Source organism: Herpailurus yagouaroundi, unplaced genomic scaffold (assembly GCF_014898765.1).
Source record: "Herpailurus yagouaroundi ecotype Mexico unplaced genomic scaffold, PumYag 28, whole genome shotgun sequence".
In the NCBI taxonomy this organism is placed as follows: domain Eukaryota; kingdom Metazoa; phylum Chordata; class Mammalia; order Carnivora; family Felidae; genus Herpailurus; species Herpailurus yagouaroundi.
The window spans coordinates 42,383,023-42,395,905 of NW_024412376.1; the positions used below are offsets into that span (position 1 = coordinate 42,383,023).

At 40.9% G+C, this 12,883-nt stretch overlaps 1 protein-coding gene across 2 annotated transcripts in view; it reads left to right on the forward strand.

The window, feature by feature from the left end:
* The first annotated feature begins 5,986 nt into the window (after positions 1-5,986).
* Positions 5,987-12,883, forward strand: part of TTC29 (tetratricopeptide repeat domain 29) — a 431,955-nt gene continuing 425,058 nt past the window's right edge. The window contains exon 1 of one of the 2 annotated variants that reach the window (XM_040472852.1): positions 5,987-6,280. The gene's annotated coding sequence lies outside the window, so the exon portion shown is untranslated. The remainder of the gene's footprint in view (positions 6,281-12,883) is intronic. The other variant, XM_040472844.1, reaches the window with a different exon arrangement.

The window sequence follows — 12,883 nt, forward strand, 5'->3', positions numbered from 1 at the left end:
TCAGTTTAACTTTGTAAGGCTCTGTCTCAGAACAAATGAAGAAGGTGATGAGAATATGAAAGTCATAGCTGCTTTTGAAGAAGAGTTTCTCAGCAGTGACATGGGTTTTCTAAGAAATGGGAACAACCTAACAGCAACACCAAAAATGAAAAGAATGGTGGAAGGTAGGGAAACAGTTCTGGGAATTTCCTGCCCCATCATTTTTCATTTTATTAAAGAGCATACTCAAGCTTTCCTGTTACTGATGGATTTTGCAAGAAACTTTCCCACCACCGAAGTGGCATGTCAACTTCTTGGGTTCCAGCTACATTCTAGTCTGTTGAACACAGTTGGGGACATTCCCTAGAAATTAGACTCCTGAGGTGTCTAAAAACTTAACTGGAGGTTTAATCCAAAGCCTCCCCCACCCGCTCTAAAGCTCCTCTATGACATAGTAATTGTGGTGGGGTTCAAGATCCCCCCATACTTGAGGTTGAGTAAAAGCAATCATAATGGCACATAGCTGGGCTCAAATCCCAGCTGGTACACTCTGTTAATTGGATGCTCGGGCCACTTACACAACCTCGTAAGAGCCCTTATGTTTTTATCTGTACAATGAGGGTTATGACACCTGACACATAGGTTGTCATGGGGTTTTAGAGAAATAACATAACTAAAGTGATGAGTATATAGCAGGCGCTTGATGAAAAGCAATCAGCCTTGTCCTTTTTTATCAGCCAAGGTTCTCTGTCAACCTAGGTGCAAGACAGCTTCTGACCCAAACCCTTCTCTGAAACTGGATGAGTACTTTTTAGGTGCTCCATGATCTGAGTCTTCTGTCAGGGGACAGCGTGGGTGGATAAGCACTCATTATCTTTCTTTGTCATTAGCAGGTAGGACTGGTTTTCATAGAGGACCAGTGCTGCTAAAGTACTTTGGGTTTCGTGGATGAAAGTCTCTCTTCTATCGCATTTAAAATTGTTAGCTGATAACTTACATTGTAAGGATTAGTATTTTTCCCACATAAAACCTGCAGGAGGTTATCAGAGCACAGGGATATAGTAAGTAAGGTAATTTGGTATCACAGTTCATAAAGGATTCCACAGAAGGTTCGTTAAAACAGAAGACTCTCATTCTTGGTTGCTGCTCCTTTTAATTGCCTCATAAATATTTTCAAAGGACAGGTTATTAAACTATGTAAATAGAAATGTAATTGTCAGTAAAATTTACAAAAGATGGTCTTTTTTCATTTTCTTTATATTGAATATGTGAAATGGTTAAGATGCCAGGCCTTGTGGTCAGACTTGAATTTGAATCTGAGCTTTTCCACCTTCTGGTTTACTTAGATTCTCTAGGCTTCAGTTCCATCATCTGTAGAACAAGGATGATAATGTTTGCCTCACGGGATAGTTGAGAAAAGTAAAGGAGAGCAAGTCTGGAAAACATTTAGCATCTGACACATAGTAAGTGCTCGATACGAAAAGGGAGGGTGGGGATGCCAAGAGCAGTGGCGCTTAACTTTATCTGATTCCAGCCTCTTCAGATGACAAATATTTTTATTCCCTCTTTATTATCTTAAAATTAAATTTTAAGCTAACATAAGCTATCTTCTCCATTCTTCCGACAGCAGTGTAGAGCTCCAGTTGAACCAGCAGGGAGAAATAGGAAAAAGAATCAGACGTACAATGCATTTCATATGCAGTTTGGCTACCACTGCACCCTGGATGCTGTGCCTCCACGACCGCCCTGGGGGTGACAGCTAACCATGCAGAGCCACGTAGCAGCATGACTTACGTGCCGTGAGTAGTACTGCTCTTGGCGACTTTTTGAAATAGTGACAAACTCTTTGTAATATTTCAAACAAGGCAAAGGATGATCTCTCCTCACTTAGGTGTTAAGTTGCATTACTGGTAATTTGATGTTGGTTTATATAAATTAAATATATAGTTTATATTTAAACCATGCAGAGACGTGGTTGGAATTAGGTTTTAAGCTCAGAAAATTATAAACACATTTTACCCCTGTACACACTTTGGACAGAATGATTTTTCGCTATGGGACTGCCTCCTTTGTTACAGGATGATGATCATCCTTGACCTCATTCTACTAAATGCCAGTAACTCACCTCCCCGATTTTTGTGACAACATAAATAACCCCACAGTTTTCCCAACTGCCTTCTAGTGGGCCATTCTACCTTCACTAAGAACCAGTGGCCTAGAGGGGTGCCTTGGTGGCTTGGTTGGTTAATCACTGACTCTTGACTTCAGCTCAGGTCATGATCTCATGGTTCGTGGATTCGAGCCCTGCATTGGGCTCTGTGCTGGCAGCATGAGCCTGCTTGGGATTCTCTCTCTCTCTCTCTCTCTCTCTCTCTCTCTCTCTCTCCTTCTCACTCTGTTGCTCCTCTGCTTGTGCTCTTTCTCTCTCAAAATAAAATAAACAACGAACCAATGGCATAGAGAGGCATGAATCTCAAAGCTGATTTTCCTAACTTCTGTTTGTAAGCCAGGCTGTGGGGAGCTCAAGACTGAGAAAGGGGTGAGGGATCCCTCTGGAGCCTCTTTTATAAAGGCACTGAACTCATTCATGAGGGTTCCACCTTCATGATCTAAGGAACTCCAGAGGCCTCATGTCCTAACTTCATCATCTTGGGAGTTAGGATTTTGGCATATGAATTTTGGAGGTGGTTTGGGGGATCACAAACATTCAATCTGCAGAAAGCCCCACACGCCAGTAGCCAGTGGAGCTCCAGTGGGCCAAGGGTCAAGGTGATGACCCCACAGCAGAGCAGAAAGCCCAGCCAAGGGCAGAGGAAGGTGAGGCAGAAACTCTGATGGTTCTGTAGCACACGTGAAAGGCAAACTGAAGCCTGGAACATGGACTGGCTCCACAGAATCCTAAATGTGAAGCCTGAAAACAATACAGTTTTCCCATAGAAGATGCCGCAAGAAGCCCAGAGATGAAGTCCTCACAACTCAGTGTTTACATCCAGCCTGAGTAAGTCACTATACCTAACAGTCCATGAAGATGTAGAGGATGCCACCTGGTTCCATGGACCACCTGTGCCCTCTGTCACCATATGATCATGTAGGCCACATTCCTTGCTAATAAAACCAGAGATGATCTAGAGTGACATTTGAGACTGACCTTGACCTGAAAAGATAAGGCATTTACTTAACGGGTAGTTTTAGGTATTGTGCCAGACCAAGGTTGACTAAGGTCCCCTCCAGAGATCTATGAAAAAGAGACTCAATTAAAGGGGGAAGTGGAAATCTGTAGTTTCTTTACATATGATTGTAGTGTGAATAAATTTGGGATCCTTCTGTGCTGTTACTAACCAGGAGTTTACCCCCCAGGATCTAGACATTACACATTGATAATGTGGGTTTGGTGCGAGATGGCTCTGCTTATGTATCATATTGTATGAAGCCTAATTCATGTTTAGGCTTAGTATTAACCTTGTTAACCAACAGAAGGAGCTCAGTAATTTCCAGAAGAGGAAAAAATATTCCTGTTATCACTTTATTGTGGAGAAAGAAAGAAAGAGGAAAGAAAGCAAGAAAAAGAGAGAGAGAGGAAGGAAGGAAAGAGAGGGAGGGAGGAAGGAAGAAAGAAAGAGAAAAGAAAGAAAAGAAAGAAAGAGGAAGGAAGGAAGGAAAGAGAGAGGGAGGGAAGAAGGAAGGAAGAAAGGGAAAGAAAAGAAAGAAAGGAATGGCAAAAAGAAAAGAAGGAAGAAAGGGAAACACCCAGTTCTTCAGTTTTCACACATGCTCCTGTCTCTGGATGAGGCACAGCCCTGACTAGGGAGCCAGGAGGAGAGTAGCGCTGGTTCTCATGGTGGTGCCTCATACTGTCTTCACCAGTTCAGTTCTCAGAAAACCCCTCTGTGCATGTGTGTCTCCCAGTGCATGTGCATGTGCTGACCTTCCCTGGTTGTAATTAGGTCCTTAGTGGGTCGGCAAGGGTATGGAGACACCAGCAAATACAGCAGTTGTCAGTGGGTGGGAGACTGAGTCCTGAAGGTGGGAGAGGACTAAGATATGAGTTGAATTGATGCCAGAACCTCGAGTTTTGTTATTAATAGTGTTTTCTTTCTCAGAAGTGGCTGGCTGGGCAGTTCCTTGACTCTGTGCTATTTTTTGTAACCCCCGCTCTTGCTAAATCATTTGATTTCTTCTGGCTTGTGCCCTCTTTGCCTCTTCCTGGCAAGCTCCGGGGCTGATTTCCAACCCCTTCCCATTACGGGCACCCTCTTACAGGGTTACTTTAGGTCATAGAGTTGATTTTTCTCTTCACAGTTTTTTTAGCTACAGTTATCCTACGTGGCTCTTGAAAAGCCACCAGAAATAGAAATGTTTAAAAAATACATGTGCGGGGCGCCTGGGTGGCGCAGTCGGTTAAGCGTCCGACTTCAGCCAGGTCACGATCTCGCGGTCCGAGAGTTCGAGCCCCACGTCGGGCTCTGGGCTGGTGGCTCGGAGCCTGGAGCCTGTTTCCGATTCTGTGTCTCCCTCTCTCTCTGCCCCTCCCCCGTTCATGCTCTGTCTCTCTCTGTCCCAAAAATAAATAAAAACGTTGAAAAAAAAATTTAAAAAAAAAAAAAAGAAAAAAAAATACATGTGCATATAGAGGGGGAAAATCATAAATCTGAATAAAATGTAATGATTTAAAAATGTTTGTTGAAACAAAGTTTAAAAAAAAAAGGAGGCAAAAAACCCAACAAAACCCTGAAGAAACTACATGGTCCAAATTATATAACGATATAGTCATAGGTGAATGTTTATACATTCAAATGTATAGGAAAAACTGTAATAACAACATAAAACCTGGAAGGAAATGTAACAAAATGTTTGTAGGAATCTACCTCTATGTGGTAAGATTATAAGTAATTTTAACTGTTTTCCTTAACATTTTCTTCACTTTCAAATATTCTCTAATGGGCATGTATAAGTTTTTTTCTTTAAAGTTTATTTATCTTGAGAGAGAGAGAAAGAGAGAGAGAGACCAGGGGAGGGAGAGAGAGAGAGGGAGAGAGAGAGAATCCCAAGCAGGATCCATGCTGTCAGTGCAGAGCCCAATGCAGGGCTTGATCTCACAAACATGAGATCATGACCTGAGCTGAAATCAAGAGCCTGATGCTCAATCGACTGAGCCACCCAGATGCCCCAGCATATATCAATTTTATAGCAGGAAAAACTATTTTAAAACCATCAGCTATTTTTTTCTTTCATACCAGCCAGTATATACTTTTCTCTAAAATGAAAATAGATGTGTGTGAGTGTTGGTGGATGGAGGGTGTAACATAGGAAGAGGAAAATACTGTTTTCATAAACAAGTGAATTTATGCTGTTGTCTTAGACATAAAGTACTTTACTTGAATTGCCTGAAACTTTTCACTTACAAAGGTGGTGAACATTGGTTGGGCTTTGATAACCCGGAATGCATTTTGCCTTTCTGATAACAGTCAATTTTCTTCTCAGGAATTACCTTTCACCTAGTGTAGTTCAACTGCTATCAGGAGTCCAAACCTTCCCTAGACAGGGAAGCAGGTGCACCTTTAGCTATTGAAATCTCCCCTTCCCCATACAGTTGAATTCTGAAATGAGCTAAAGGACAGGAAAATTGGTGGGAAATCCATCAGGTCCTGGAAATTCCTGCCTCCTTGCCTGGGAACCACCTTGTTAAATATCTGTGCTCAAAAACAGTTCTCTTGCCTCTCATGTGAGATTCCTCCAAGTAAATTCCTCTTTGCTTAAGTTAATCAAAATCAGTTTGTTTGCTTGCAACCAGAGCGCCTCTGTTGTAAAGTTATTTTACAGCTGGACTGAAGCAGCCCTATGCTATTTCCATGGATGGCTGGATGTTTAGCTTTGACTCTTGGTCAATTTAAGGTTAATGGGCAAGCGCACCAGTTTACTAATGATTTATGACGTTCTGTTTATAGTCCAAAACTCCCCTGGTGAAACCCTAGGCCAGATTGTTTTTCAGTAGATTTCACCTGATGGAACCAGTTGGCCTGGCTTGGTTAATATGACCTGGGGGCATAAAAGACCCTACTGTGAATTTCTGCCTGCAGGTCTTGGAAAGCCAAGATACATAGTAAAATTTTAGCGGTTTAATCCAGAGACCAAGCAAGCAACTACTTCAGCAAATAAGAATAATCCCGGAGAATTTTGCCTGGAAGGCTGTTCAGGTTCCCATGCTGACATGCACTTTCTCTCAGTGCACCATAACTTTTGCCTTTATTTTATGCTTTAGGACAGCATGCTCTGTGAAGTCTGGCGAGTCTTTTAACCTAATGTGAGTAATCTTTGTGGGACCTTCCCTGCCACAGAAGCAGATGGCATTTACAGAGTGATGAAAGGGCCTGAGACAAGGACTAGGTAGAGAGAGGGGCCTGGGTGGCTGGCAGTCTTTAATAACAGTTCTGGTGAGGGGGAATGTGTGGTTTGTTCAGGAGTGGGTAAAAAACTAAGGGGCATTCTAGACAAGTTTTATAAGATACTGTTGATTAAAATGAAGTCAGGAGAAACTTTAACCTGAATCTGATATCAAACCCCTTGTGTACTGGAAGGATGTCAGAGCCATGGTTTAATGGTGGAGTTAATAAGCATGTTTTAATTGTTCTTCCTGGGTGCTTCTTCTTGATCTTGCTTCCTCCACATAATTGCATTCTCTTGTTTGCATCCTTTGTACCTCTCTACAGTACTGTGGTTGCTTGGTGAATTTTAAGCTAAGATCTAGTGTGTGTTTTTTGTGAGTCAGTGAATTATGTGTTCCAAAAATGCTTTTAATCCATTGTGGTCAAGTTGTAGACTAGTTCTGGCCCCCAGAGAATTACAGGATTCACAAGACCCATGGCTCCGTGCCTCTCATTTAGAATCACTTACGTCATTGTGTTATCAGTTATTTTTACATCTTTTTAAAATCTTGATTGCAGTGGCTTGTCATTTATCTTTCCATCCCCAACAGCATCAAGCAAATCCCTAGCACATAGTGGGTGCCCAATAAGCATTTATAGAATAAGCATATATGTGTATATATCTATGTATTTGATGTCCAGGCCACCAAAAACCCGGAGAATCCTAGCGTTTTCCTTCTGCTGCAGTGTCATAATTTTGAGAGTGGCAAAAAAGCAATGCAATAAATCAGTACAAGAAAGGAAATTTAAAATGCAGCTTCTAAAGTCTGGAACGGCTTGAATTTTGATCATGGACCTCATCTGTTGCCTGTGAGTCCTAATGCAGACACAGCCTAATCTTATTGTGATCTACCTGGTTTAGTACTTTGTGATGAGGACTAGCATTCTTATGGAGGAGCCAGAGGGACTGTAGATCCACCAAAGCCTTTAAGTCAGTCCAGGAGTATTTATTGTTCCGTGTGATTTTACTTGTGTTTTACTGAATTCTAATTCTTTGAGAAGGCTGAGGGTCCATAGACTAAGGTGGTTTTGTACAGCAGTTAGATTCTAGCATGGACTCTGAAGACAGATGACCTGAATCAAATTACATTCCTGTAATTGTTGGCTCTGTTGCCTTGGACAGGTCATTTAATCCTGCTATGCCTTAATTTCCTCATCTGTAAAGTGGGGATGATTAAAGCACCTACTTCCTAGGTTGTTCTGATGATTAAAAGACTTAAATTTATGTAAAGCGTAAAGAATGGTATCTGACATATAGTAATCTCTCTCTCTCTTTCATGTAATTATTCAATAAACACTATATTTAAGGCCTCACTGGCCAGAAGTTTGTAATATAATCTGGAAGACTGCTTTTAACCTGGTGTTCTCTACATTTTCTCTGGGTTATCTTTTCATATTCTCTCTAGGCAGGTCTTCCTGTGTGTATACAGATTGGAACATGGGAGCAATGTTCTGTCCTCACTGGTCAGGCACCTTTTCATTTTCAAACGACTGGGTAACCAATACAGATGCCTAAATCAATTGGGAAGAAGGAAGTCTTGAGTAAGAATGCCTTTTAGCCAGGTAAAGATTGATATGTGTCCCATCAAATGAAAACAAGGAGCAGGTAACTCTCAGATGTAACTTACATGTCCCTCTAAGAAGCTCACGAGGGAACTCTACTGTAGGATAGTCCTGTCTATCCTTCTCTAGGAGACCCTATTTCGGTGTATAGGACAAATTATCTTACAGCTCTTTGAAAGACAGTGTTATACCCTTCACCTTTCAAAAACATATATAATGGCTGCCCCTAACCACTCTTATAGCTTCAGAAATAAAATTAAGGTAGAGTAACATTAAACTTTAAGAAATATCATGGTCTAATTGAGGTCACTTAGATCAAACCAAATATTTAAAATTAAAATAACTGAAATTGACAAATGATGTTTTTTTTTTTTTTTTCTTTGAATGATGCCCTTTTCCTTCTTTCTGATCATATGTGTGCTAACCTCTATGGAGAGTGTACACATACGTGTGGATGTGAAATCTCCCTCATTCACATGACTGGAGGCCAGTTCCTTCACATGACCCCATGCTTGGAATGTGGGAGGGCTCAGGCAAGAAAGGCTTCTAGAGGAGAATCCCTAAACTGTCAGAGGTGGGGAATGGCCATGGGTTCAGACAGACTGAGCAGTCGGAGGAAAGCAACGGGCTTGCTGTGGTTGTGAAGGATGGCGTCCCTAATGGTTTGAGAAACTCCCAGTATTAAAATACACCTTTAAGCCTATACAAATAAACCAGCATGAGAAAGTTTACGATGTTGTTTTTAAAAAGCCAAAGGAAACACACCTCTGCTGTCATTTGACCATTACTTGTGATCCTAGGACTAGAAGCTGACACGGGGGTTCAGAGAGCCTTGTGGTAGTAATCTGTAGGACAGAGGAGTTCTTTCAGTTGTGAAGTCTTGGTTATTGAAATTTGTTTACCTTCTCTCCTTAGGGTTCATTTCTTCCAACATGGCATTTCACAAGAGTCTGCTTCGTTAATGTCCCAAATTGGCCACTAGATGGCAACATTGCCCTTTTATGTTACAGCTTTGGCTACAATAAACTATTTTTCCAACAACCAAAGTTAAAAAAAAATTAAAAAGTAAAGACTAATAATTTAAATGCATCACTACGCATAATAGGAATAAGGTAGAGCACATTAAGTTACTAATTTGTGATTTACTTATCTAGAAAGAAACTTGACAGCATTCTGTTTCATTGCATCCTTGGAGAACAGACATTTGTGCCTGGTGCTTATAGACTGTACATGTATGGCCTCAGTTCCTCTAGTGTTTGTGGCTGCAGAGACCTGCCCAGATGTTGGATGTTTTGGTTTTTTTTAGTTCAAATCATTTAACCTCTTTCTTTTTTTTTTTTTTTTTAATTTTTTTTTTTCAACGTTTATTTATTTTTGGGACAGAGAGAGACAGAGCATGAACGGGGGAGGGGCAGAGAGAGAGGGAAACACAGAATCGGAAACAGGCTCCAGGCTCTGAGCCATCAGCCCAGAGCCCGACGCGGGGCTCGAACTCACGGACCGCGAGATCGTGACCTGGCTGAAGTCGGACGCCTAACCGACTGCGCCACCCAGGCGCCCCTAACCTCTTTCTTGATTTCACAACATCCTAGAACAGTGGTCTCCAAACCCAGAGACATAATATTAAATAAGTAAAAGATTACGGAGACTCTTCCCCAGGGATTCTGATTCAGTAGTGAAGTGGTGCAGGAATGTCTGGATTTTTAAAATCACCTCCACATGCTTTTGATTATCAATAACTTTGGAAGTGGACCTAGTGCCCTTAATTTCTCCAGCAACAGAATCCTCGAAATAAAATGAATTTTAACTCAATTTCGCTTAAAATTGCCATATACACTTTTTTAAGAGAAAAAGCCTTAATTGAAAATACTCAAGCATCTCAATTATGAAAAAGTTGAAATCACTATAATAACAGTAGAGCTCTAGTAACTGAAATATTTATTCACCCTATATGTCCTAAATAAAGGTTATGAGATCTGCATATGGGCTGGAATTGATTTGATGTGAAAGACAGCTTGCTAATGGTATTGCCTCTCCTATGTGCTTCTCATAGTGGAAGATTCTCAAACTGGGGAGTGGTGGATTTGCATAGGAATAATGTCAGACATTCCAGAATGATGTCCCTCTATTGTCACATTAAGTATTGAGATGTGTATCTTTAAAAATCATGAATTGACACTTTTGAAAAATTTGGGGGTCCCATCAGCTATATGGAATACTTGTTTTCTTTGTCTTTTCTCATTTTCTTCTCTTCTCCTCTGTTTCTCTGTCTCTGTGTGTCTCTATCTCAGTCTCTCTCTGTCATTACTTGCTCTGATCTTTATTTACTTTCTGGTTTAATGTGATAGCTTGAGACCAAGTAATCACAGTTTATATATTATTTGCCTGGACCTGTTTAAATCAACTGGATTCATGAGTTTTTTCCTTTATCCAATATCATCTTTTCTTTTTTATAGTTAAAAATATCGATCAGCATTAGAAAAGAACACCTCCCTTTTCTGGTGTTAATTCATGGGTTTATATAAAGGTCCTCATAAAGTGCAGGGGCATCTGGGTGGCTCAGTTGGTTAAGCATCCATTTGGGCTCAGGTCATGATCTCTTGGGTTTGAGCCCCGCATGGGGCTCTGTGCTGACAGCTTAGAGCCTGGAGCCTGTTTTGGATTCTGTGTCTCCCTGTCTCTCTGCCCTCCCCCCCCCCCCCCCGCTCTCACTCTCTCTGTGTCTTTCAAAAATAAATAAAACATTAAAACAGTTTAAAATTAAAGTGAAGATACCTTTTAAAACTAATAGAGAACAATTTTGTTTTCAAAGAAGAATACCAGGTTTCCATAACATGATTCTCCAGTTTAAAAGCATTAAATCTGCTGTTCACAGAAGATTCTGGGAAACTTATTCCTTTGTTAAATCCTCTTTTTCTGTTTCTCTGCTTCTTTGATAAATCCTTGAATTTAAAGACAAAAAGTTTCCTATATGTTGGATGTCACTTCTGGTTTTTTTTTTTTTTTTATGTCTATTTATTTTGACAGAGAGACAGAGAGCAGGGGAAGGGCAGGGAGAATGGGAGAGAAAGAATCCCAAGCAGGCTCTGCATAATCTGTGCAGACCCCGACACAGGGCTCGGTCTCACAAATCGTAAGATTATGACCTGAACTGGGATCAAGAGTCAGATCTTGACTGACTGAGCCACCCAGGCGCCCCTCACTTCTAATTTTTTAAACACAATGGCAAAGGGGAAAAAAAAAAACACACAGAAAATGGCACATGAATTGAAATACACATTGGTTTCAGAGTCAGCTACACAACTTAGAAGAATCCTCATCTGGACAGATGCTTGTTTTTCTTGTCATAAGTGGTATCCACACTCACCACTTCCTGCATCCCAGTGCTGGTCCTTGGCAGCAGGAACGGAGTAAACAGAACATTCTACTGTGAAAGTTTTAACTTAGATGCTGGAGACTTTGAACCTGCACTTAGGAAAGAAGCGCCCCCTTAGCCGGGCCAGCAGAGGGACCTGGAGGGCCGCTGTGTCTCTAGGCCCAGCCAGAGGAATCTGTGTGTCCAAATAAACATTTATTTTCTGAGAGTTTTATTCCCTGTTCCTCTCCCTTAAAAAATGCAAGAGAATTATCTGTAGGAAAATATTCAGATTTAGATCAAAACAGAAAAAGGAAGCAGTGCTCTCTAGTGAGAGAGTTAAACCGTACCTCTTCCCTCCTGAAAAATTGTCAGTGATTTTGATTAGCAGGAATCACTGACACTACAAATCAATCCTGTTTTAATTTTTAAAAGACACTTGAGGTGTGTTTCACAGCGCCTTGTTTCTGTGCAAACTGAAAAATTAAAATAAAATAAATTTTAAAAATATTTTAAACCAGAAAAAGAGAGGGGGAGGCCTCTAAATTTAGAAGGTGCCAGATCTTAAGCACCAGAAAAGCCTGTTCTGGTTTCCATATGTTTACCTTTCTGCAAAGCTGGCCCATAGCGTACGTTCCGTCTTCAAAAGGAAATCCTGGCACCTGGAAGATTGGTCTGACAGTGAGTATTAAAATGACTTGTTTAATGAGCAGCGTGATTGAACCACGTAGGGAATGCTGAGGAGTTTTTTCGAAGGACTAGGTTTGGTGTTTGCATTTTGTTATGTTGTGTGCTTCCACTGTCCCTTATTTTGACAAGCTTTCGAAAAGTTTGGGATGAGCATGGGCAATTTTTCTTTTTGCTTGTAAATCTGGTTGCTAAAAAAGAAATGGGGCCTCTCCTTACCTGCCACTAATGGAAGACGGGCTGTGCCACTTAAGTGGCATTAAGTGAGACCCTTGGCATTAATTCAGCACCAAAGGTTTTTGAGGTCTGTATGTACAGATGAGCAGGGACCATGAGAGATGTGCTTATTCTTTTAAGGCACTAGGCCACCCTCCACTAAGTAAGGGCTGTTTACTAAATGGCGGGTGAGTTGCCAGTCCTTAGGGCTGGAAGGAACTGACTTTCAGAAATCATTAACTGCATTCCACGATGCTTCTTGGAGATGCAGCTTTGTTTCAGAGGTCTGCCTCCTCCCTCCCTAAGATGAGGATCTACTGAGTTTCAATTCCCCTAGAGTCAGTATACATACTGCCTTTCACACAAGAAGATTGTGTTCTTTAGAAGTCTAACCTAAATTTCCCTTCACAAATTTAAGGGATTATTTTTTTTTTCTTACTAAAAAAATATAGAACACCCCCCTTTTTTTTTTTTTTTGCCAAGGCAAACATACCAAATTCCTTTGTTTTATGTGTTTGTCATTTCGCTTTTGAAGTTTGAACGTATTTCTCAACTAGCTCAGTTTTTTCTTCCGAATTGTTTTGAACTTTTTACCATTTCCTTTATTTATGGAGGATTGGACTGAAAACAAGATGATGTTAAATAACTAGTAAATGTTGAG